The sequence below is a fragment of the Dermacentor albipictus genome, unplaced genomic scaffold, assembly GCF_038994185.2.
Source record: "Dermacentor albipictus isolate Rhodes 1998 colony unplaced genomic scaffold, USDA_Dalb.pri_finalv2 scaffold_22, whole genome shotgun sequence".
Classification (NCBI taxonomy): Eukaryota; Metazoa; Arthropoda; class Arachnida; order Ixodida; family Ixodidae; genus Dermacentor; species Dermacentor albipictus.
This window is the reverse complement of record NW_027225576.1, coordinates 3,596,452-3,622,262: the sequence shown is the minus strand read 5'-3', so window position 1 is coordinate 3,622,262 and position 25,811 is coordinate 3,596,452. Positions and strand designations below refer to the sequence as shown.

Below are 25,811 nucleotides of genomic sequence, written 5' to 3'. Positions count from 1 at the left end.
CAATTCAAGCTTTAGTGAAGGAGATAAATGAGGTATGGGAGGAAGGCGTTGTACCGGAGAGTTGGAAGAAGGCCACAGTGGTCTTAATCCCCAAGCCAGATAAATCACCCAGCTTGGAGAACCTCCGTCCTATCTCCCTTCTTGCATTAGCAAAGTAGCGGAACATGCAGTGCATAACAGGATATCGAGACATATTGAGCGCAAGGAACTATTCCCGTACAATATGGTTGGTTTCAGGCCCTTACTTTCAACGCAGGCTGTCATGCTCCTGCTCAAAACACAGATAATCGACTCTCAAAGCAAAGATGTAAAAGGCGTCCTCGCACTGGATCTATCCAAGGCATTCGATACAATTGCACATGACTATATCCTTCACGAGATATCGGCCTTGAACTTAGGAGTTAAATTCTTCTCCTTCGTTGCATCCTTCCTCGAGAGCAGGACGGCGGCCATAAAGTTGAGGCAATCAGTCTCGGAATACTTCACACTCGGAAACAGGGGTACTCCCCAAGGGGCAGTTATCTCACCCCTTTTGTTTAATATAGCAATGCGCAAGTTGTCGGAAAGCCTTGCAGCAATTCCTTACGTAGGTCATGCATTATATGCTGACGATATTACAATCTGGTAACCTGGAGGATCGGAGGCTACGGTCGAACAAGCTCTACTGGAGGCTCTGGATGTTACAGAGTCTTTCTTGAAAGGTACGCGACTGGCACTCTCGCCTGGAAAGTCGGAACTCCTGCTGTACAGAAAGGCTAGACGAGGTGCTAGGGGACTCACCCCACTCGATCAGGTGCCAATTAGCTTTCGTACCAGAGATGGGCACACCATCCCAAGAGTAGACTCTATCCAAATACTAGAGCTTTCAATAAACTCAAAGGGATGCAACGCCAAGACTATAGCCCAACTAACCACGAAAACTCAAAGCATTATTAGATTAATTATGAGAGTGTCCAACAAGAAAGGTGGCATAGGCGAGAATATACTCCAAAGGGCTCACCATGCTTTCCTCATCAGCCATGTCATTTACATAGTCGCAGCCCTCAATTGGACGAAAACATAAATGGATAAATTAGACACGCTTATGCGCAAAAGTATCAAAAGGGTGATCGGCGTGCCAATCACGGCTAGCACAGAGAAACTCATGACATTGGGAGTACACAACACAACTTCGGAATTAATAGAAGCACAAAGATCAGCGCAAATTATTAGATTATCAAACTCTAAAGCAGGCAGAAGACTCCTGGATGCGGCAGGCCTCCGTCCTAGCTTCAATCAGGAAAATATCACGCAACTTGATATTCAGACAAGGAACTCCTTTATTGTAGACCCTTTTCCAAGAAATGTCCACCCCCAACACAATAAAGGTCGAAGGTCAGCGAGGGCTAGAACTTTCTTATAGAACATATCCGGAACGGAGACCTTTGTTGACGCGGCGCGACACGCCAGTGCCTACAAGTTCTCCGTAGCCATAGTCAATGACAGGGGAGAACTCCTCTCGGCCGCCTCGCTGAAAACCTCCTCGGTCGATGTGGCGGAACAGGCTGCTATAGCTCTCGGATTACTGGACTCAAAACGCACTACGGTGTACACGGACTCCCGAGCAGCCGTTAGAGCATTCGCATCGGGATTGATAGCCAAACAAGCAGCCAGGATTCTAAATGGCAAACACCCCTGTGACATTGTTCACCACATAGTCTGGTTCCCAGCTCACATGGGACCAGACGTATTACCGGGTCACCTGAACCCAAATGAGATAGCTCACGACTGTGCGCGAAGGCGATGGTGTCTCGGGTGAGTTCAGGAGAGCTCGTCCACAGTGATCCACTGGTTACCTTTCATGAAATCACCTCTCATTACAGAGGGAATAGGCAGAGTTTTCCTTTCCCCCATCATAAGCTCAACAGGCCACAAGCTAGCAAGCTTCGCATGCTCCAGACGGGGTCCTACCCCTCTAGGGGCTTTTTGAACAAGCTCCACCCGGACATCGATCCACTCTGCCTAGATTGCGGTACTGAATTTAGCTCATTAAATCACATGCTCTGGCAGTGCCCTGTGTTACAGGATTTTAATACAGAAGAAGACTGGACGAAGGCCATCACAGACCCGAGACAGGACGTCCAGCTCCTGGATGTCCAGAGGGCCCGTTAACGAGCGGAGAGGCATGGCCTCTCTGTTCCGACATGGGACTAGCCAGTGGCTGGGTAGGGACCTGCAGGCCCCCGCTTAGCTCCTCAGGACCCCAATAAAGTCGTTTACTGCTCCTGCTGCTGCTGCAATGAAGAAGAAGAGCACAAGAACAAGGCCAGCCAGATGGTCTCTGCCATGCCTGCTGTGCAACCAGTGGGCCAGCCGGATCGCCAGTGCTTGACACGAGTGTGAGCCGTTCGGGCAACCAGCTGTTCCTGCTCTGCGTCACCTGCCTCCTCGGTTACGAAGAGACGTTACCCTCGGAAATGTTCAGTGCACCCATTACAATTGGTGGAAGGTGCGGGGTACTCAAGAACATCTACACCCTGGAACTCCGGTCTCGGACTCTGCCTCCCGTCATGCCTGACTCTCCCCAGCCGACGTCGCCGCCACCCCTAGTTGCCTGCTCTGGCGCTGTCCCGCAACGCCATCCAGCGGCTTTCAGCCGTACGGATGAACAGGACGTCAATGAATGGTTGGCTACGTACGAACGGGTGAGCTTGCACAATCGATGGGACGATACCATCAAGTTAAATGCCGTCATATTCTACCTTGCGGGAGTGGCTCACCTGTGGTTTAAAAATCACGAAGTCGACTTTCAGTCCTGGTCCGCGTTCAAGGCCAGTTTCGCTGAAGTTTTCGGTCGCCCCGTTGTCCACAAGTTGCGCGCCGAGCAGCGGTTACGAGAGCAAGCGCAACAACCCGGTGAAACATTCACCTGTTACATGGAAGAGGTTCTCGACCTGTGCAAACGTGTGGATGCTTCTATGCCCGAAAATGAGAAATTGAAGCACATTTTGAAGGGCATCGCCGATGACATTTTTCAAATGTTGATCGCCAAGACTCCGCGCACCGTAGCAGAGCTCATAAACTTGTGCCAAAGCTACGACGATTTGAGAAGGCAGCGCGATTTGACCAGGCGCCCCTCAGTGGCTGAGGAGACCCTCTCTTCCATGACCGTCCTCCCTGATCGCTCCCCCCTGCTCACACAAATCCAAGCTTTCGTGCGGGAGGAAATAGCACGTCAGCTCTCTCTAATGCCCTTCGCTGAGCTACAGCAGCCGCTGCCGTCACAGCCTCCTACTAAGCTCACCCCAACGCTCCGGCGGGTTATTGAAAAGCAAGTTGCTGAGGCTCTACCTATGCAGCATCAGCAGTACCCTGTCGCCGCGCCACTTACGCATCCGTCGCCGCGCAGCCTCAAGTTGCTGAGGCTCTACCAATGCAGCATCAGCTGTACCCTGGCGCCGCGCCACCTACTTACGCATCCGTCGCCACGCAGCCTCCTCGTCAACCACTCGTTGCGCTACATCCACGGCCGCTACCACCCGTTCGTCATCCCGTTCATCAACCTTCTCGTGCGTTTCCTAATCCTTGGCGCACACAAGACAACAGGCCCATATGTTATGCCTGCGGTATTCCCGGCCATGTTGCACGACTCTGCCGCCGCCGCATGCTGCACTCTGATGGGTTAGTACAGTCGCCTCCCTACGCTGACGTGCAACCTTTTCAAGACACTTATTTTAGTCGGCAGTCGAACAGGCCACCAACCGAGCGTCCGGTCCTTACACGTCGTTCGCCTTCCCCGCGTCGCCGCTCGTTATCCCCCTTGCGTCGGCGCCCTTCACCCACGCAAGAGGAAAACTAAGCGCCGCAGTTCAGGAGGCAAGAACTGCGTCACCATCGATCTGTACAAGTCCTCCATTGTCGCCTTCGAACGTTGTCGACCTTACTGTGGATGGCCTCCCCACCGTTGCGCTAATTGATACTAGAGCAGCCGTGTCTGTCCTAAACGAACGCCTCTCTCGCGCCTTACGAAAATTTGCGACGCCACTTTCTGGGTTTTCTCTTCGCACAGAAAGCGCCCAGTCAGTGCAGCCTTCAGCAGCATGCACAGCTAGAGTTGTTATTCAGGGCGTTCTCTATATTGTGGAGCTTGTGGTTCTTCAATCCTGCTCTCACGACGTGATACTTGGGTGGGACTTTCTTTCGCGAAATAACGCCGTCATCAATTGTGCACGTACTGAAGTCGAATTAACGCCTCTGCGTGACGTACCCCTCGTCGGCGCCACATCTCTTCCCGCTAAGCTAGTCCTTCGGGAAAACATCGCCATACCGCCGTACTCGTCTGCCGTTGTTCCCGTCTTCTGTGGCGCTGTCTCTGAAGGCACTGTCCTCTTCACTCCTTCGGAACTCTTCATAACCCGCAAAGATGTCCCCCTCCCTTTCGCCACCCTTGACATTTCAGCCGGTCTCAGCGCCATCGTTGTCTGCAATCCGCTTCCTACAGCCCTGACTGCTCTTTGCGGTGAAGCACTTGGCCATGTTCAGCCTCTTGATGACATGTTTATAACCGACGTGCCGGATGCTTCGTATATAGAGCTCACTGACTTCTGTTCACTTTCCACTTTTGCTCTGCCATCACCTGACTTATTCACACCTTTCATTGCCGATGACCTTACCTCCGAGCAGCGCTCCCAGCTTCTTCACCTGCTTGCCCAGTTCCGTTCTTCTTTTGATGTCGCTCAGCCTACTCTGGGTCGCACGTCAACCGTCAGCCACCACATCGACACTGGCTCCAACGCGCCATTGCGGCAGCGCCCGTACCGCGTATCCGCCAAGGAACTTCAGGTGATCAGTGAGCACGTGGACAACATGCTTCAGCGCGGCGTCATTCGACCTTCTAATAGCCCGTGGGCATCACCGGTGGTTCTCGTCACAAAAAAGATGGTTCTATTCGGTTCTGCGTCGATTATCGCCGTCTTAATAAGATAACGCGAAAAGACGTCTACCCTCTACCACGCATTGACGACGCTCTGGACAGCTTGCAAGGCGCTCAATTCTTCTCTTCATTGGATTTACGCTCGGGCTACTGGCAGGTCCCGATGTCAGCAGTTGATCGTCCTAAAACTGCATTCATTACGCCGGATGGTTTATACGAATTCAATGTGATGCCATTTGGCCTATGCAATGCGCCTGCTACCTTTGAACGAATGATGGACCATATCTTGCGCGGCCTAAAATGGAGCACGTGTTTGTGCTATCTCGACGAGATCGTTGTGTTCGTCCCTGATTTCAGCACGCATCTTCTTCGCCTGAGGCAAGTGTTGACGTCCTTGACCAACGCAGGCCTGCAACTGAACCTGAAAAAGTTCCAGTTCGCCGCGCGCAAGCTCATGATTCTGGGTCAGGTCGTATCACAAGACGGCATTTGCCCCGACCCATCCAAACTTCGCGCCGTGGCAGAATTTCCGAAACCTAAGACACTCAAAGAACTCCGCGCCTTCATCGGCCTCTGTTCTTACTTCAGACGCTTTGTTCGTAATTTTGCCTCGATAATATCACCTCTGACACAACTATTAAGTGGCGCCAACGACCTATCCTCCTGGTCTCCTGCATGCGACACCGCGTTCGTGACCCTACGCCGTCTCCTGACGTCTCCGCCTATACTGCGACACTACGACCCCACCGCCCCAACTGAAGTGCATACCGATGCCAGTGGTATTGGCCTTGGCGCTGTCCTTGCGCAGCGCAAGTCTGGCTACTCCGAGTACGTTGTTGCTTACGCCAGTCGTGCGCTTACCAAAGCGGAACGCAATTACAGCGTCACAGAAAAAGAATGCCTGGCCATCGTTTGGGCACTCGGGAAGTTTCGCCCTTATTTATACGGCAGGCCTTTCCATGTCTTTACTGGCCATCACGCCCTCTGTTGGTTATCCTCTTTAAAAGACCCGTCTGGACGCCTTGCCCGCTGGCCTCTGCGCATTCAAGAATACGATATACGCGTCATCTACCGCTCAGGTCGCAAGCGCACTGACGCCGACGCTCTGTCGCGCTCTTCGCTGCCAGCCGACACGGCCTCCCTCTCCACCATTGAGGCCGTATCCTCGGTTGACATCGACACCTGCGCATCAGAACAGCGCAAACATCCTTGGGTGGCCTCTCTTCTGGATCTCCTTTCTGGCTCGCCTGCATCTCCCATCTCCCGCTCCCTGCGTCGCCAGGCTGTCCATTTTGCTGTTCGGGATAACCTCTTGTATCGACGCAACTACCAGCCCGATGGTCGCAAGTGGCTCCTGGTTATCTCTAGGACTTTGCGTTCCGACATGTGCGCGTCTTTCCATACCGACCCACAATGTGCACACGCAGGCGTTTTGAAGACGTATGAGCGCCTGCGGCAACGTTACTACTGGCGAGGAATGTTTACTTTTGTCCAAAGGTTTGTCCGCTCGTGCCCGCAATGCCAACGCCGCAAATCTCCGCCTCATCCGGCCCACGGTTTATTACAGCCGCTTCCGTGTCCTGCTCGTGCCTTCGACCGTGTGGGAATTGACCTGTACGGGCCGCTACCACTAACACCCGCTGGGAAACGATGGATTATTGTAGCAGTTGATCACCTTACACGCTATGCCGAAACCGCTGCTCTACCTGCAACGACCGCCAGTGACGTTGCATCCTTTCTACTCCATGGTTTCATTCTTCGTCATGGCCCACCTCGGGAGCTGCTGAGTAATAGAGGCCGTGCCTTTCTATCGCAGGTGCTTGAAGCTCTGCTTGCTCAAAGCCGCATAGTTCACCGGACCACCGCGGCGTGCCATCCTCAAGCTAACAGACTTACAGAGCGTTTCAATCTTACCCTTGGTGATATGCTCGCCATGTACGTTTCATCGGAGCGTACAAACTGGGATATCATCCTCCCATTTGTCACGTACGCATATAATACGGCTACACAAAGTACCACAGGATTTTCTCCATACTTTATTCTCTACGGTCGCGATCCTTCCCATGCCATCGATACGGTTTTGCCTTATACACCAGACGCGTCAGAATGTGCTCCCGTTTCAGCCGTCGCCAGATACGCCGAGAAATGCCGTCAATCAGCCCGAAAGTTCACCTCCGCTGACCAACAACGACAAAAAGCCAATCGTGATGGCGACGCTACGAATCCGAACTTCGCCCCCGGCACCCTTGTTTTGTTGTCCGTGCCTTCTACCGCGCCTGGACTTTCAACAAAACTTCTCTCGCAGTATGATGGACCATACCGCATCGTCGAACGCACCTCTCCGGTCAACTATGTCATAGAGCCGCTTACATCGATATCCGACAAGCGCCGCCGTGGACGGGATGTTGTTCACGTGCGCCGCCTGAAACAATTCTATGACCCGCTCGTCTCCCCGTCGTATGTCGCCAGGATGGCTCCGCTTTTGCACCGGGGGTAATTGTAATGAAGAAGAAGAGCACAAGAACAAGGTCAGCCAAATCGTCTCTGCCATGCCTGCTGTGCAACCAGTGGGCCAGCCGGATCGCCAGTGCTTGGCACGAGTGTGAGCTGTTCGGGCAACCAGCTGTTCCTGCTCTGCGTCACTTGCCTCCTCGGTTACGAAGAGACGTTACCCTCGGAACTGTTCAGTGCACCCATTACAATATACATAATTGAATATTGAAAAACTAACTATAACTTTTGAACTAATTGCGTAAAGCGCCCATAATGGTATACACGTATACTTGCCAGTGATTTAACGAGGCATATGACAACGAATTTCGAAAATAGCACCAGTTTTAAGAGAAGTGCCGTCAGACATGGTGGAAACATTCACTGTTGTTCACATATTTAACGAAATTATATATATATATATATATATATATATATATATATATATATATATATATATATATATATGTGTGTGTGTGTGTGTGTGTGTGTGTGTGTGTGTTTTGCGAAACACAACTGCTAGAGTTTTGGCAGGTGGTCCTGCCTTCGTCAGAGTAGCAGGGATGTGGTGGATACATCTGTTGACCTTTGATTTGGTATCGCGATGATTCGCTGCTACAGATCATGTCACCAGTATTCGTAGAATGAGGGTTACCATTATGCGCATAAACGTGGCCACAGCGCAAATACCAAAGAAGGCAGCGCCACGTTATACATTGTGAACTTGCACAGTTAATTTTTGGTAGAACGGTGAAGAATAGTGAAAATCTCATAATCAAATTTGAAAACGAAGTATCTATTATATTACAATAACTGAAACTAACTAAATACTTCGCAACAACTCACTGTTGAACTATTATTACTGTTCTGCTAAACAAAGCATCGCAAATTATCAGAAGCAAAGCAGCGACCAATGTTTTAAAAGCAACGCAGAAACACAATTGATAACGCAAGCTTTTTTCTTCTTTCGCTGCGAGTTTTGCTTGTGTCTTAAAATTTAGCATTTTTGGCAGTCCAGTCATGTAACATTTCTATCTCTTAAACTAGGACCAGTAATGTTTTCCTTGCAACGGACCATTTGACATTATTTTACAGCGCACAAGTCACCGAACAGCTTTTTTTTTTCAATAACCACTTATTTAACGCTTTCGAGAGCCTCTATTCCATACTCTAGACCGTCAGTCTTCTGAAACTTGTTTCCAATAAGGCTGTAAAGGTGTTGAGAGGATATATATGCGGATTTTTAATAACTGTTATCGATATGGTGTTTCAAATTGACCCTTTGCACTAGTCAGTACAGGCGGGGTACCTAATTTTACCAAAATAGAGAGAGAATGGAAGAAGGAAAGGCAGGGAGGTTAACCAGACTGAGTCCAGTTTGCTACCCTACACGTGGGGAGGGGAATGGGGAGTGAAAGAGAGAGAGAGATAACATGAGTCCATACCGCACTTTCACATGCACTAAGTTAGCTGTAGGGTGTCTATAGTCGGGCACTCAAGGCTGTTGCCTTCAGGTAGTGAAGAAACGCTGGAACTGCTTTCTGGGCTAATGAACTCTGAGGCCAGGCTCCCAAGACCTTTGTTTCTGTAAATGACCTGTCATCCAGTCTATTCAAGGCACACTGGACAGTCTGAAGTTGGTTGTCGAGGCGAGAACAGTGGCTCAGAAGATGACTGATGGTCTCTTCACACTTGCACTTAGCGCACATTGGTGAGTCCGCCATTGCAATACGATAGCTGTAGGAGTTGGTGAATGCTACTCCTGCCCACAGCCGACATAGCAGTGTTGCGTAACGTCGTGAAAGTTTTGCTGGTAATTTAAGTTTCAGTTATGGGTCGAGGCTGTATAAACGACACTTAGAGTTCTGTGGTGTATGCCATTAACTTAACGTGATGGCACGAGCGAGACTGCGAAGCTTTCTTGCAGCGTTTACTCTCGATAAAGGTATAATGAGTGTCGGTGCGCCGGCCTAGGCACGTCGGGCAGCGTCATCGGCGAGCTAACAATGTCCAATGTCCACAACGATGACACAATGTCCCGGCAACCACTGAAAGATATCATGTCCTCGTTCAGAAACTAATGGCAAGCTTCGTTGATTTTAGACACCAGCTGTTAATAATTGCCACGTCTTAAACCTCGCAAGCTCTGGAAGGCTGCTTTCGAGTCACAAAATATTGCCCATTTGTTAGGCGGTTCTTTTTCAATGTATTCGACAGCAGCGTGAAGAGCGGCCAGTTCGAAACCTGTACATGTCGTTACGTGTGAAGCCTTAAACTTGACGACCGATTGAAATAGTATAACAATGGCGCCCGTCAAATTTTCCGAGACGGAATCGTCCGTGTAAACACGGGTTCGGTTAGCGTATGAACAATGCAAAAGTTCCATTGTGATCTGCTTGAGAGCCGCCGTGGTCAGGCTAGCTTTCTTCACTATTCCTGGAAGAGCAAGGTACACAAGAGGCTTTTTCAAGCACCACAAAGGGGATGGCGTTCTTGTTGCGGTTGAGTGCCTCAATGACAAAGAGTGCCGGTTAGCCGCAACTGATCTGGAGAATGCTGCCTGGGATCTTTTCTCGGGCAAGCGAGCGAGATGGTGGTCAGGGACTCTAGATATATGGCGAACATGAGCCCGGAGTGGGTTGATAGCTATATAGGCCATTATTGGGTGGTCTCTCACGGTGACAATCGTTGCTATGGTTGAAGCACTTCCAGGTAGCCCCATACATGTTCGAAGGGCTTGGCCTTGAATGCTCTGTAGAACATGAATGTTAGTGTTGTTAGCATTGGACAGCACTGGTGTGCTATATCGCAAGTGTCCTAGGAAGAGTGTCTTGTATAGTTGAAGCATAGATGCCACGGATGTGCCCCACATTTTACCGGCAAGAAACCTTAATATATGGGCGATAGAAGTAAGCCTCTTCTTCAATTATGCGATGTGGGGGCTCCATGAAAGGTCTCTGTCGACAATAACGCCTAGGAATCAGTGAGATTTTGCGTATGAAATTGTTTGGTGGTCAATAAAAATGGTGTACCAAGTCATGGGCTTGTGGGTAAAAGCGACTAAGGCGCACTTCTCGGTCGAAATGCTGCGGCCTTGAGCATGCAGGTACGATGATGTTAGGGTCACTGCTTTTTGGAGCCGTGCATGCAGCTGGAGACGTGTAATTATCGAGGCCCATACGCATATGTCGTCAGCATATATGGAAAGGTTTACGGTATGTGGCAGAACGTCGACAAGTCCAAGGATTGCAAGGTTGAATAAAGCGGGGTTGAGAACCCCACCCTGCGGGTCGTCACGGCAAGTGTAATGGTCAGCGGTTCGGCCATCTGCACTGTACTTCAAGAAGGATCGTTTGAATAGATAGCTCCCAATCTACCGAAACATGCGTCCACCCATTCTATTATTCTCCAGGGCATCAAGGATGGCTTCACGCGTTACATTATCATAGGCGCTTTTCACATCGAAGAAAAGTGCAACCGATATACGCTTGCGCTGTTTTCTTTTGTTGTGATACAGACGTCACGAGGTCAATGACGCTGTCAACAGAGGAACGGCCTTTTCTAAACCCAGCCATGGCCTCGGGGTGTGAGTTGGGGCGTTCAAGATGCCACTCTAGGCGTGTGAGAATCATTTTTTCCATGACCTTCCCAACACAGCTGGACAGCGCAATGGGTCGGTAGGACGCTAGGTCAGATGGCGACTTTCCAGGCTTCAGGAGTGGTATCAAGCGGCTGGACTTCCACCGATCAGGAACCACGGCATCATTCTACGACTGGTTGTAACATTCCAGAAGTCTACCTCGGCCATCTTCACCTAGGTGGCATAAAGCAGTGTTGGTGCTGTCGTCTGGCTCTGGCGACGATGAGCGCCTGCATGTGGCTACAGCAGCGTCCAATTTCTCAAGTGAGGGGGACACATTCATTTCCTGGAAGCGTGTCGCAAGAACCTCACCCAGAATTTCACTATTGATGGTGACCCTATTCCTAGCAATCTCCACACAGAAATCTTCGGCTATATCAACCTGCGAGCATCCTTGATGCAGGGCTAGGGCGCAGAATGGATGTTGTTGCTGTGGAGATGAGCCAAGGCCGCGCACCGTCCTCCATATGATAGACAGTGGCTTGCGGGGGTCAAGTGATTCGCAGAGCATCTTGCACCATTGTTCCTCCAGCCTTTCCATACGACGTTGGATATTTTTCTGTATACGTCGAGCAGCTCTGAGGTCATGAATTAACTTGGTGCGCCTGTATCGCCTCTCAGCCCTTCTAATTCATATTGAATTACTATAAGGGGGTCCGAATCAAATACCCTCCACCCCACAACAGCCTAAATCAGCATGAAGCAACCTCTTGGAGGAGGCTGCAAACAGGAACATATCCAAACCTAAACACACTAAGCAAGATGTTTCCCACCCAATATAGAGACATTTGCCCTTGGTGCGGCGCCAAGCCCACCTTATATCACGTTACATGGGAATGCGTTCAGAATCAGCAATTCCTTCAAATAAAAGACCCGAGTGCGGAGCAGTGGGAGAGGGTGCTCTCCAGCAGCGACCCGAAAGTCCAGCATGGACTAGTAAGGCACGCTCGCCGAGTAGCCACCCTCAGTGGTGCCCTGGAATAGGGGCGTCGACCCTGCGCAGATGGGGAAGAAGACCGTGAAGACGGCCGACCACATCTGCCACCGCAAATTTCTACACCATTAGAGCAAGTAATAAAGTTTTTCCTCCTCCTCCTCTGCGAATCGTTCGAAGTCGCTCAAGTTCCATGTCGAAATCCGTACGTTTTCTAGCGGATGTAAAGGTGTACTTAGACGATTCCAGTACACTTGTAATAAGGTTTTCAATGGTGCAGGTATATCCCTCTTTGCATGCCTTTTCCACCTTTGTCTTATACGTTGACCACCTTACTTGCTGAGAAGTAGAAAAGGAGAAGCTTCCAAATCCAGTGGTTCTTAAGTAGGTTGGAATATGGTCACTGCCATGTGTCTCGATGTCAGAGAACCATCGAACATCGTGACCAAGATGCCGTGACACCAAAGTCAAACCTAAGCAACTGCTATAGGTCGAACCACCCAAGTACGTTGGACTACCATCATTCATAATGCTGAGTTAGTGGTCGGAAGCAAATTCCACAAGTTTCAGGCCCGTGGAATCTATTCGGAGCTTCCCCAAACCAAGTGATGAGCATTAAGTCACCCGTGATAATCCAGGGTCCAGAAGTCGCCCTCAGGAGCTCTCACAGTCGGTCGCCGTCGAACCGACTAGATGGCGAGATGTAGACGCCAATAAGGGCGAAGGCCACTTTACTCTTTGTAATGCGGAGACACACGTATTGGTTTCCATCATGAGGCTGCACCGAGTGGTGAATGTAAGTTAGTTCTGTATGGATGTAAACAATTACTTTGCTGGATTGCCCGCACGTCGACGCCATAAAGGCTTCGTACCCAGAGAGTCTTAGCGCTTTTGACACGTTCGGTTCACATATTACCACTACAGGAAATCGATTCGTAAAAACGTATTGGCAGAAACATAAAATCCATGATTTAAGTCCACTGGCATTCCACTGGAAAATCATCGCACTACGCACTTCATCACGGAGTGAAGGCAGTGGAAGAGCCATTGTGCTTACGCAAGATTTGCAAGCACTGGGCTCAGGGCATCCAACACTTGCACTGCGCTTCGAGCTGTTGGCGTATTCGAGTAGCCCACAAGCATGGGAATCGCATTTACTAAAGACTTGAGCATTGTTACAATTCGGCGGTCATGCTCTGTCAGTTCATCTGGGTTAGGGGTGGAGCGTTGTGGTGCCACTCCTTGTTGGGTTTTTCCACAGGGCTTACCCTTGGCAGTGGTGGCCATGCTTCATCCACGGCATTCTTTTCAGCTGCTCCATTATCAATACACGGTTTGGACACATACTTCACTGGAGTTGGAGCATATTCAACAGCAAGAGGCTTTGTGGCCCGCGTATTATGTGCGCAGAGAGCAGAATCCCTTGATGAGCGTCTGCGGCGAGAACAAAGTTCCCTGACGTCAGCAGCTGCTTCACGATGGGTCGACCGGTCCCTCACCATTTTCTTCAAGACGTAAAGTTCTCTTTTCACTATTGACCATTCCTTTGATGAGGCGTCGTGGAGCCATTGACCGTTCGGACACTTATAAGTTTTACCTTTGCAGTTGTCTGCAGAGTATTGTGCTGCACAGCGGGAACATATCGTAGAACTTCCACAGACGGCGCTCGCGTGGCAGAATTTCTGGCATTTACTGCACTGAAGCAGCTGGAGAACACAGGGCCTACTGACGGAAGGCAGTCGGAAGGCAGTCACCTTTAAAGACAATTATTACGCATATGGATTTCCGAGACGGGCCACCTAGTATTTGCGTCCCATGATTGGCAGGATTTATCAAAAACAGTTAATTCTCGCCTGAGATGGCCGCATCAATGTCATGTATGACGCCTGTAGTAGCTGCTGTAAATATATTCCCCTACTTTTGACTATTTCATTCGATACTTAATATTCGTATTCGAAAAAGTTGACACTCGCCCACCTATAATACATGCAGTCGACTTCCGTCAATTCGACCCTAACGGGATGGATAAAATTGATAAAGTTATCCGGCGCGTTGAATTAAACAACATGACTAAAATATAACACAATACCGATTTATTTGGCAATATTTGCCATATACTGCACATGCCCCTGAGCACAACGCGCGCCCACTCTTTATGTGTCGAAGGTAGGGTTTATAAGTTACATTAAATCTCCTGAACCCAGCAGAAATCTACCGCGCACCCAATTTTTTAGCAAGAAATATAGGCGGTGCGCAATTGCGGCCGGTTTCCTCAAATCAGCTCCGCTGCATTTATTTCAACTTCACTTTGGTGCTGTACAAATGTACTGTGCGGCAAAGTGAGCCCACGTCATGAAGGCTGTTTTGGTTTCGTAGCCGATTCAGTCCAGCAGGGAATTTACGGTTCCATTTTCTCGAGAGAGAAAAAAAGTGCGCGTTAGAATAGCGTAAATTTTACGTCCATAGAGGTTTCACTCCGCGCGTTTCGAAGTGCAGTTGATTTTTATCTTTGGCGTGTTATAGCGATAGCAATTACATCGACAATCCAGGTTTCGTATAAAGCACAACCCAGTGATACGTATAAAGTCCATGTGCGATAACACCGTGGGCGCGCGCCGTATGCTGTAGGTGCGCGTGAAAGCGTGCGAACGTGAATAGTTGATTTCGCGCACGCTACGGAGGAAGGCGGGGAGGAAGCGCGCTGTCTTCCAGCGAGCGCAAGACACCGGTGAAAGAGCAAGGAGGGTGTTCTACTCCAGGGGTGGCTGTGTATGACGCTGCAGAGCGCGGCCACGCGGACCCTATCTTGGAAGCGATCTGCGATGAGTACAGAGTCTAGGTGGGCCGAGTGCTCATAGCTTCCTGTGAACAGTGTTTTCGCGGCTTAGTTAGCGTTGAAGCAAAAGACAGCATGAATGTCAATTCGCCCGCGGCTGCTGCCACTGTTCCTCGCGCCAGCGTTTTGACAGCGAGTTTCCGCCCTCACTCTGTGAGGGCGGAAACCTGTGTGCGCGTTGTCACATGCTTGTTAATCTATTAAGTAAGCGAATATGACGGACGATAAAACTACTATCGTTACTTCGTATAGCTGTCTACTAATTTCCTATCACAATCAATGTTTCGCCTTTCTAGCGAAAATGTAACTTCTTTATGAAATAACTACTTGGTACATTACAAGTGCTACTCATGGACCTAGTTTTGCGTCCAGTCAAACACTGCTTACGCATACATGTGGTTCTAGCAGGCGATTTGCTATACTTTGGTCGCAGCGCAAGTTATGTAGCTGCTGGTCGCAGAAACTTGTTACTCCGCTCGTACGGTGGAAAACAGATTTAGATGTCCGACGTGTTTCATGCCATAAATACGCCATGTTTTGAGACTTAGAAGTTGGAGACCTCATGTCACGTCAAATTAGGTGACGCGTAGCTAACATTTTCCTTTCATACGTGCCGCACTACTCTTTGGTCGTGGATGCGAACAGTGAAGAGGTAAGCTTCTGTGGCCTTCGTAGCGTTGCCTGCTATTTTTTGGCGTATTTCGAACATCGCAATTATCATAGGTTGCTTATACATCATGTCACAGCCGACGAATGTGGAGAACAACGTTTTATGCTACGAAATGCGAAATAGTTATTAATAGACGAACGGAAACTTTCGTATCAAGCAAAAGCCTGGTCAGTGCTTCAGTGTTCACTGATACAAGTAAAACTCTTGCTTGGGCTAGTTGGTTCATGTTCGAAGTAGTAAAGGCAAGGCGCAGAAGACCAGGACTCAAAAGAAGAACACAAACGACAGGACCGGCGCCACTCACAACTAAGTTTATTTTCGCAACAAGCCTGCCCTATGTAGGTTATTCACGCCGAGTCGCGCACAAAACTTTAGAAGTAAAAAACAGCAATCTATCGACCACTCAGGAATCATATCTGGCACATAATATCGAATGAGCAAACAACAACCACACATGGATCAGCACGGGAGGCAATTGATCTAGTATAGACTTTTTCCAAGCCAACGGGGACAAAAACCAGACATAAAAACTACCGTCTACGCTTCACTACCAAACTATCCACAACATAACACACTTCAAACGCCTGAGGCCCAGTCAGTGACAAAGCCCGCACGACCATGGGAATAATGACCAATGAATGACAAGGAAAAAACATGAAAAAGGCGTCTAAGTCAACATAAGGCCGGCTTGTTGCGAAAATAAACAGTTGTGAGTGGCGCCGGTCCTGTCGTTTATGTTCTTCTTCTTGAGTCCTGGTCTTCTGCGCCTTGCCTTTAATACTTCACTGATACAGCAGGCATTTTCTATAAAAAAGAAACATTGACCTATTAATTGTGCAAACAATTGCGATCTGCTGCGTATTCAGCAATTATACTGTATAGCGTACTTTCATGAGTCATTAATGAAGCAAACTTTTGGCTAGGAGTGAAGCCTGTCTGAACCGTAGACATCTTCTTACGAACCCTATTGTAGGAAAAGGAGTCCCCCGTGTTGTGTCGGCGATAGCGCGCCTGATAAGCAGACTGCTGTTGGTGCGCATGTGCGCACAAGTACTTATAATGTCTTGCTATGTGCGTGAACCGTTGATTCTAGATGTAACCAGGAGCCTGTAAGCTTCGGGCAATAAACACCGTTTTCCTGTTGATCCCTTGCTAGTCACCCACTGACAGGAGATACAACACTGGCGACGAGGATGGGATCCGAAGGCCGCTGTCAGTTTGGTGAAGAAGGCAAGTCTTTTCAAAGTCAGCCTCTGTTCCAAGTTGGACTTTGAAGAATGCTGATTTTGCGGCTGTCTGTGCATGGATAACAAAGAAGCGACAATGCAGTCGACTGGACAGCTTGGCCAGATGGAGTCATTTGATGTTACCGCAAGTGACTGGACGGCATACAAGGAGAGGTTGACATCTTTTCTGATTGTCAACAAGGTTCCTGACAGCGACAAGGTGCACGCATTCCTCAGCATCATCGGCCCGCGAACGTATGGGCTGCTAAAGTCGTTGACGGCGCCTGACCTGCCGTCGGCTAAAAGTTTCGAACAGCTGAAGAGCATCTTGGACGCCCACCTGGCCCCAGTGCCGTCCATAATCGGCGAACGAGCCAAGTTTTACCGCAGAACACAGCATGAAGGTGAGCCCCTGCCGGAATATGTTGCCGAACTTCGCAAGTTGTCTCAGACCTGCCAGTTTGGAGCCAGTTTAGACGAAGCGCTGCGGGATCGTTTCGTGTGCGGACTGCTCCGTGAGGACGTGCAGCGAGTACTTTTTACCGAGGGCGACACATTGACGTTCTCGAGAGCAGTGGACCGCGCTCTGGCCATGGAAGCAGCCCGGAAGAATGTCGCCGAGACTCGAGTCGTGGAATCATTGGCCACATAGCTGCACGAAGTTGAAGACGATAGTAGAGAGGCACATGCTGATCTGTACTAGGTGCAAGCGAGAGCTGGTAAGCCGCTACTAGTTTGTTACCGCTGCGGTTCCCCGAGCCACACTCATGCAGTATGCCCTCACATTAACGATACCTGTTTTAAGTGTTCGAAGAAAGGACACATTCAAAGAGCCTGTCGGAGCAGCAACAGGCAATCTCATGACGGGTATAAGAAAAAAGGGAGCCTGAAAATGCTAAAAGTTGTGACACAGGAGCCGACTATCAGCATTTCCAAACAAGGGGGTGCCAGCCGCGCTCCCATTTTTGTTAAATTAAATATAAATGATGCACCGGTAGAAATGGAACTCGACACGGGAGCTGCAGTGTTAATCATGCCTTTCAAGCAGTTCAAGAAGCGGCTTCCTTCTACCAGCTGCCGATCAACTGACGTCACCCTACGTACCGACACAATTGTCTCCGGGAAACCGAAACGTGCAAAAACATCTCTTAAACACTGAATTGTGGCCTCTGTAGTAGTCGACGGCATCACAAAAACTTCCGGCCACTTGGAGTGGGCATCGACCACTAAGAGAAACATAGATTGTTTCTCTTAGTGGTCACTAAGCACTCGTCCGACCTTGTGGCGTCGCGGTTGTCAACGTGCAGCATAGCGGACGGACGGCGCAGCTGCCGCTCTACCTCGTTGACCAAGCAGGACCACCACTGCTAGGACGAGAATGGCTACACACACTACGTCTGGACTGGGACAGTATTTGGGGTCTGAACTACACGTCAAGGTCAGTGTTTGACTCGTCTTCTCGAACGAAGGAAAGGCTCGATTCCTTGCTAGCCAAGTACGAAACTCTGTTCAAGGATGAGTTAGGTGCTATCACAGACGAACGGGCCGAGCTGTTTTTCAAACCAGACCACCGCCCGAAGTTCCTAAAAGCAAGGAATGTGCCGTTCGCATTGCAGTCAGCTGTAGAAGCCGAGATAGCAAAATTGGTTGAACTAGGAATTCTCACGCCAGTGAATACAGCGGAGTATGCCACGCCCGCAGTGCCCGTGATAAAGAAAGATGGCAGCATACGCCTATGTGGGGATTATAAGACAACGATAAACCCCTCACTTGACATCACACACTACCCGCTGCCTAAGATAGATGATCTACTGGCAGCGCTGGCCGGGGGGCTACATTTTACGAAGATCGATCTGAACAGGGCATACCAGCAGGTATTCATGGCGGAAGAGTCAAAGAAGTACTTGACATTAAACACGCAGAAAGGTCTGTTTACAGTTAACAGGCTACCTTTCGGAATTGCGTCAGCGCCAGGTATTTTTCAGAAAATAATGGACACGATGCTGAAGGGCCTGAGCGGAGTGTGTTGTTATCTCGATGACACTATACTCAAGGGAAAAACCGCTGAAGAACATTTGATAAACCTAGAAGCTCTCCTGAAACGTCTGTCAGAGCGAGGTGTCAGGGTGAAGAAAGAAAGATGTGCGTTTTTTCAAAACGAGCTCTGCTACCTGGGGCACAAAATAAGTGCGGAAGGAATCGCTGCGTCACCGGACAAAATTGAGGCAGTTATTAAGGCTGCTGCACCGACAACAAAGCAGCAACTGCAGTCCTTCCTAGGTGTCGTCAACTATTACGGGAAGTTCGTACCTAATTTGTCAACTGTTGCTAACCCCTTGTACTGGCTTTTGCAGAAGGACACTTCGTGGTGCTGGGACGACCGCTGCCACGCAGCGTTCGAGCAAATCAAAACAATGTTATCATCACCACAGGTGCTGACCCATTACGACCCGGATAGACCGTTGAAGCTGGCCTGTGACGCATCGCAGTACGGAGTAGGTGCCGTACTTTCCCACGTTTTCGAGGACGGTAGGTCTCGACCGGTTGCTTTCGCATCGCGCACGTTGTCCGAGTCGGAGAAGAAATACAGCCAGCTTGAAAAAGAGGCATTGGCCATAATTTTTGGCATAAAGAAGTTTCACTACTACATTTATGGTCGATCATTCACTCTAATTACGGACCATAAGCCGTTACAGCAAATTTTGGGACCAACAACTGGGATCCCGCCTATTGCAGCTGCGCGATTACAGCGTTGGGCAGTGACGTTAGCGGCGTACAGCTACAACCTTCTCTTTAAGAAGTCGGCCGATAACGCCGAAGCTGATTTTTGCTCCCGGTTGCCGCTTCCCTATGTCAAGGACGAGACGCAAGAAAGCGAAGAAACTTTTTATACATTGCGACTGGCCTCCCTGCCAGTGTCGAGTAAAGAAATCGCGCGTGCCACGCAACGCGACAACGAGCTGGTACAAGTAAAAGAATTCATAAGTACAGGTTGGCCAAGATCCGTCGGTGAAGACAGGCTGAAACATTACGTCACCAGGCGCAATGAATTAACCTTGCATCAAGGATGCATATTGCTCGGAACACGAGTAGTCATCCCCGCAAAACTACAGAGTGCAGTTTTGGAAGAGTTACACGAGGGTCACCCAGGTATAGTTCGCAGCAGGGCGCTCGCGCGAAGTTATGTCTGGTGGCCGTGTGTCGAAGCGGATCTTGAGCGTATGGTTCAAGCATGTGCAAAGTGCCAAGAACAACGCAGCGCCCCTGGCAAAGCACCACTGCACCCGTGGTCCTGGCCCACAGCGCCGTGGCAACGCATACACATTGATTTTGCAGGACCCTTTCAACAATCTATGTTTCTCTTAGTGGTCGATGCCCACTCCAAGTGGCCGGAAGTTTTTGTGATGCCGTCGACTACTACAGAGGCCACAATTCAGTGTTTAAGAGATGTTTTTGCACGTTTCGGTTTCCCGGAGACAATTGTGTCGGATAACGGGCCACAATTCACGTCACAGGACTTCAAACAGTTCGTCCGAGAGATGGGCTGTCGACACGTGCAAACAGCACCCTACAATCCTAGCGCAAATGGGCTCGCGGAACGTTTCGTGCAAACTCTGAAGAATGCGCTGCGAAAGGATGACACGCGCCAACCACGGAAGGTAAAGTTAAACAAGTTTCTGCTCGCCTATCGGAACACTCCTCACGCTACAACGCACGAGGCGCCGGCCAACTTGTTGGGTCGACGTTTGCGTACGCGCCTTGACGTGCTCAAACCTGTGGTGGGGGAGAGGGTGGCTTACGAACAGTTCAAACAGACGGTAAACCGACCGTGCGCGAAGTCACTCTTGGCGATTATGTTCTCGCACGCAATTACAGGGGACAGCCAAAATGGATGCCAGCAGTAGTAATGGCCCAGACTGGACCAGTGTCTTTCAAGGTTCGTGTATCAACCCCTTCAGGATGCTTGGAGTGGCGGCGTCACAAGAACCAGTTGCTTCAAAGCACGACCGTGCCTACGGAAAACGTCGTTCAAGACGACGAGTTCTCCGTGGGGCCACACAGCGACCTCGGATCGGGATCAGCGGCGGAAAACTCCGTTGAAGGCGATGGGTTCGCTGTGGGGCCACAGAGCGACCCCGCATCGGGTGAAGCCTTTTCAGTACCACCAGATAGTGTTTCTCTCTCACCACCGACGTCGCAGGCTGACACTGCACGGGGTGACGATGATCGACGCTACGCAATTTGAAATCGTCGACCGCCTGATAGGTTCCAAGCAGGAACGTGAACTTTGATAGTTTCATAATAAAAGCGGAGGAAGTGTTGTGTCGGCGATAGCGCGCCTGATAAGCAGACTGCTGTTGGTGCGCATGTGCGCACAAGTACTTATAATGTCTTGCTATGTGTGTGAACCGTTGATTCTAGATGTAACCAGGAGCCTGTAAGCTGCGGGCAATAAACACCGTTTTCCTGTTGATCCCTTGCCTGGTCACCCACTGACAGGAGATACAACACCCCCCCCCGATTGGCAACGCCTGCCTGTGCGATCTCTTTTTCCGTCTTAACGCGAAGCTTTCTTTGCCTCTGCTCCGAGGTTTGGCGTTCTTCGTGGTTTCCTTGCCAGATATATTCCTGTATAAAATAGACAACTTTAGACACTGTGTATGCGCTGGCTGTTTTGCCTAGTACACAACTTAGACACCCGTCACGTATGTGCCCAGTCTTGGCCCTTCCCGCAGAATGGACGTGCCACTGTGACACTGTATACCTAGGAGTATACTTTGACAGTGCTCTTTCTTGGAATGATTACTTATGCCACGTTTGTAAAAAGCTCCGAACCGTCTCCTGTGTGCTTTAGAAGATTAGGTACTACATGCCGCTTTCAATACGCAATGTTATTGTAAACGCTCTCGGCTATAGCGAACTACGTTATGGCATAACGATTTATGGTCAGTGTGCTGTTCGTTGGAAGAACAGGATCAATTCTTTCTTAAAAATATTGGCTATGATTTAGGCCTGCACTCCAATTCTGATGTTTATAAAGTATTTTCGCTACCTGATTTTGATCACCTTTTGATGGAAATGACTGTCCTGAAACATTTTTGGTTTAGTCAGTATAAGGGCCAAACAATGAAATGTTCCTTACCTCAGTAAGGAAGCCTTCATTGCGGTGAGGCCACCTTGTGTCACTCTGAAAGCTTCCTTACTGAGGGGCCCTCGGTGAAGGCTTCCTTGGTGCTTCCTCAGCGTAAGGTTGCTCCAAAGCTGCCTTCATGCGTCCTCACGCCGATCCTGGCCCTGAACGAGTGCTTCAACTCACTGCTTAGCTACGTGACGCTTACTTGCGCATGGGCGCTGTCGCCCACCTGCGGAGAAGCGCGAGCACGGTACGTCTTGCCAGGCATCTTCGTTTCAGTTACACGTGTTGTATGATAGCGCTGCTACGCGTTGCTAGGCGTTGCACGACGCCGGCGTGCTAGCGTTGCTGGAGCACATCAAGTTTTGCACGGTGATGTGGTACTTTTTCGCGTTTAGTGAACAAAACTAGAAGAAAGCGTCCACGCATCTATATATTAGCTCTTCAATTAAAAAATTGTGCGACGATACAACATTTTTTAACTTTAATAATAGTGCTCGCGTAAAGCTTTTAAGCGATAATCTCGAACCCAGGCATGCGGCAACCGCTCCTTACGTGAGGACGGGCGAAGGGAGCTTTCAGAGTACGCTTGCTTCCTCCATCGGTCTTTCGCTGCAAGGAGGCCTCACCTAAGGTTAGGATTACAAACACGGCGCCGAATAAAACAACACACTATGCTTAACCAACTAGCCCACCAACACATGCTCAGTTAAGGTTAGGAAGCGCTCCAAGGAAAGCAACGTTTCATTGTTTGGGCCTTAGGCCCGGATTCTGAAACGCTCCTTTCCTAACTAAGGATGCCTCACACGCTGTGAGGCGACCTGGCGTCAATTCTGGAACGTACCTTACTAAGGAGCACTAAGTTAGGGCCTCCTTGGTGCTTCCCCGCGCTTAGGGAGCCGGCATGCTACCTTCATGCGTCCTAACCGTGCTCCTCTACCTGAACGTATGCTTCTCCGCATGACTTTGCACGCGGTACGCTCGGCTAGGGTAGGTGCCGTGCGCAGCCAAGGCCGCGGTAGCCAGCCGCCGTGTACTATGGTGTACTGACGCCCAGTTTGGTTACGCGGACCGCGTTTTGTGCCATATCTTTTTTTCACTGTGATCTTGTGGAAAGCGAGCGGCGAGAATGACGGCCTTGCAATGTTTATCCGAAGACGATAGCTTCGAAAGCTATGCACGGTTTCTTCGACGAGCAAATGAACTTCTTTACGGGACTGTGTACAAGCCTCCACCTTTGACTCCAGCCCGGCGCCTGACTGACAGGCAGAATCCACTGGAATACTACGACGAAGTTTTCTTGCTTTCAATCACATTGCTGTACTTTTGTAGAAGTTCCGTGAACAAGTCTTTTTCTTCCTCCATAAAATATGCTTTGCCCGGCATGGCAAATACACATACACACACACACGAAAGAAAACGCACGCAAAGAAAGAAAAAAACGACGCCTGACCAAACGAACTCAGATGCTGCCATAGCTGCTAGACTGAGATTGCTTTCTTGCCACGCGCATCATTTTCGAATCATTTTTACGTTATTAACCAAAGAAATGTAATTTATGCCCCAGTATAAAAGTAGAAATGCAATTTTAACAGTCACGACACTTTGTCTCGGCAACTCATTACAAATATTTCGCATTTTTTGTGGGTAATCTCGAAACCAGAAGCCTCTAACGTTACACTTCCTTTGGCGAGGCGCTCCTTCCGCAGGGAAGGCGAAAGGAAGCTTTTAGAATTCGCGGTGGCCTTCCGAGGGCGCCTAACGTTTAGGTAGCATGGAGGGCTCCTTGCGGAAGGTAAGGAAACGGTCTAAGGTTACGAGGATTTCAGAATCCGGCCCTTAGATTCCGTATGTTCCCACACGGTCTCTTCGACTGAAGGAAGCTCTTTGTATTCACCGACGGTTCAGAAGATATGGACAGCGAATAAGAGATTTTTTTCGTTCCCTTTTACTTTAACAGATTACCTCCAAGTGTTCGCCGGTCAAAAACTAAATACAAAATATAAAACATGCTGCGATACAATAATTAGTGGGTTTACGACGTTTTACACATATGCCCCACCACTCGTCAAGTAAATCCTGTGATTTCACTGGTTACTGCAGTATTTTTTCCACATATCTGAGTATTGTCATGCTATTTTGGTTTTCCTTCCTCGCTATTTATTCTGATGAGATTTTTTTTCTATATGTACCTTAGGTTTTGTGTCCATTTTTATTTTGCCACTGTACTAATTTGATGTTCCGTAATTTTCAATGTGCGTTCATGCCTGTGTGTATATCTGCGCTGTTCCGCTGCTTGTCGGGCTCTGCCACTCAAGCCCAATGAGGCTTTCGCAGGCCGGATTTTGTACATTTTCTTTAATACTTGGCGCAACAAAGTATTATTATTGTTGTTACTAATAAGTAGTATAACGCCCTTAATATATGTAGTAGTGGGTTGTACCTCACTGTGCCTGCACCTCCCATCAACAATCTTCCCTTGACAAGGATCGCCTTTGTCCTGGTGACGCAGCCAGCTACAAGAGATGAGGCTGTGCTCGCGTCATCCTTTATAGCTCTGCTACCTCGCTGACTCAAACAAGGCTCGCGTTATTATTTCGAACGCATTGTATGTCCCATGAGGCGGCAAATCCGGCGTGATGAAGCGACGGTACCAAAAACGGCCGACTGCGCAAAAAGCAGAAACTTGTCAAAGATGTATCGGATAGACGTCACTTTTCTCAGTGAGGTTCTTAAAAATAGAGCAAATTAATGCCTTCGAAAACAAACTTCGGCAAGATTCAGCTTGGGTGGGGAATCAGACCCGGGCCTCTCTTGCACGAGACGAGCACGCTTCGCCGACGCCACGGCGACTCCCCGGTTCTGGCTGACTAATGGTGAGCACAGTGCGCGCGTCATTGCACGCGCCACGTAGCAGCCACCCGGCTGAGCACGCGATGGCACAGCCAATTGGGAGGAGGTGACGTCATCGGCGCCTTGCGTTTCTTAAGGAGCGATACAGAAAACATTTGATGGTACAACAGCGTTAATTAGCAGTAATTATTGGTAATAATGTGAATTCAAGTGACTTAACTTGTATTACAGTGAGTTAAAGTGAAGTTAAAACAAGGTTCCATAAGGTTGCTTGAGATGGAGTAACGTGAATGAAGGTGACTTAAAGTGAATTAGGGCAGAATAAAGCGGATAAAGGTGGATTATAGTAGGTACAAATTGTATCTCTTTGGATTGAGCTGGATTTCAATGCTGTCGCATTGAAATGACGTAAGGATACCCAAGCGACTGTCGTTTTTTTTTTCGCTTCTAAGTTTGCATTGGATTCGCATTTTGTTTTTTATCTGTGTGTGTGTGTGTGTGTGTGTCCTCGTCCTTGCTGTCACCCCGTATTCTTGAAAGAAGCAAAGGAAGTAGCCAACGCCCGCCGCCGTTGCTCTGTGGCTATGGTGTTGGGCTGCTGAGCTGGAGGTCGCGGGGTCGAATCCCGTCCACGGCGGCCGCATTTCGACGGAGGCGAAATGCTCAAACATCCCTGTACTTGGATTTAGGTGCATGTTAAAGCACTCCGGGTGGTCGAAATATTTGGAGTCCTCGACTACGGCGTGCCTCATAATCAGAAGGTGGTTTTGGCACGTCAAAACTCATAAATCAATTTTTTTCGAAGTAGCCGTATTTGTTCCCTCTGTATCACAAATAAAGACAAACCCTCCTTTAAGCTTCCCTTTTTTTGAACGCCGAAGACTTTGATTTTGAACGGCGAACAGTTTGAACGCTGAACACTTTCAAGGTAAGACCGGCGGCCTCACCGTTCTCTGTGCTTGCTCAGTCCTTCTAGAAGTGCTGAGCCCTGTGTAACCGTGTAACCGATACACCGTATAACCCACAACTTAAAGAAGGTTGCAGACAAACATGGGGTGCCAGTCGTATTGCCTGCACCACCCAAGCTCGCCCAGCTGTGTCCTCGCATTCATTCTG

General features: G+C 49.3%; 1 protein-coding gene across 1 annotated transcript in view; it reads right to left on the bottom strand.

Annotated features, from left to right (window-relative positions):
* LOC135915771 (uncharacterized) overlaps window positions 1-25,811 on the bottom strand; it is a 44,327-nt gene that overhangs the window by 2,229 nt on the left and 16,287 nt on the right. The window lies entirely within an intron of this gene.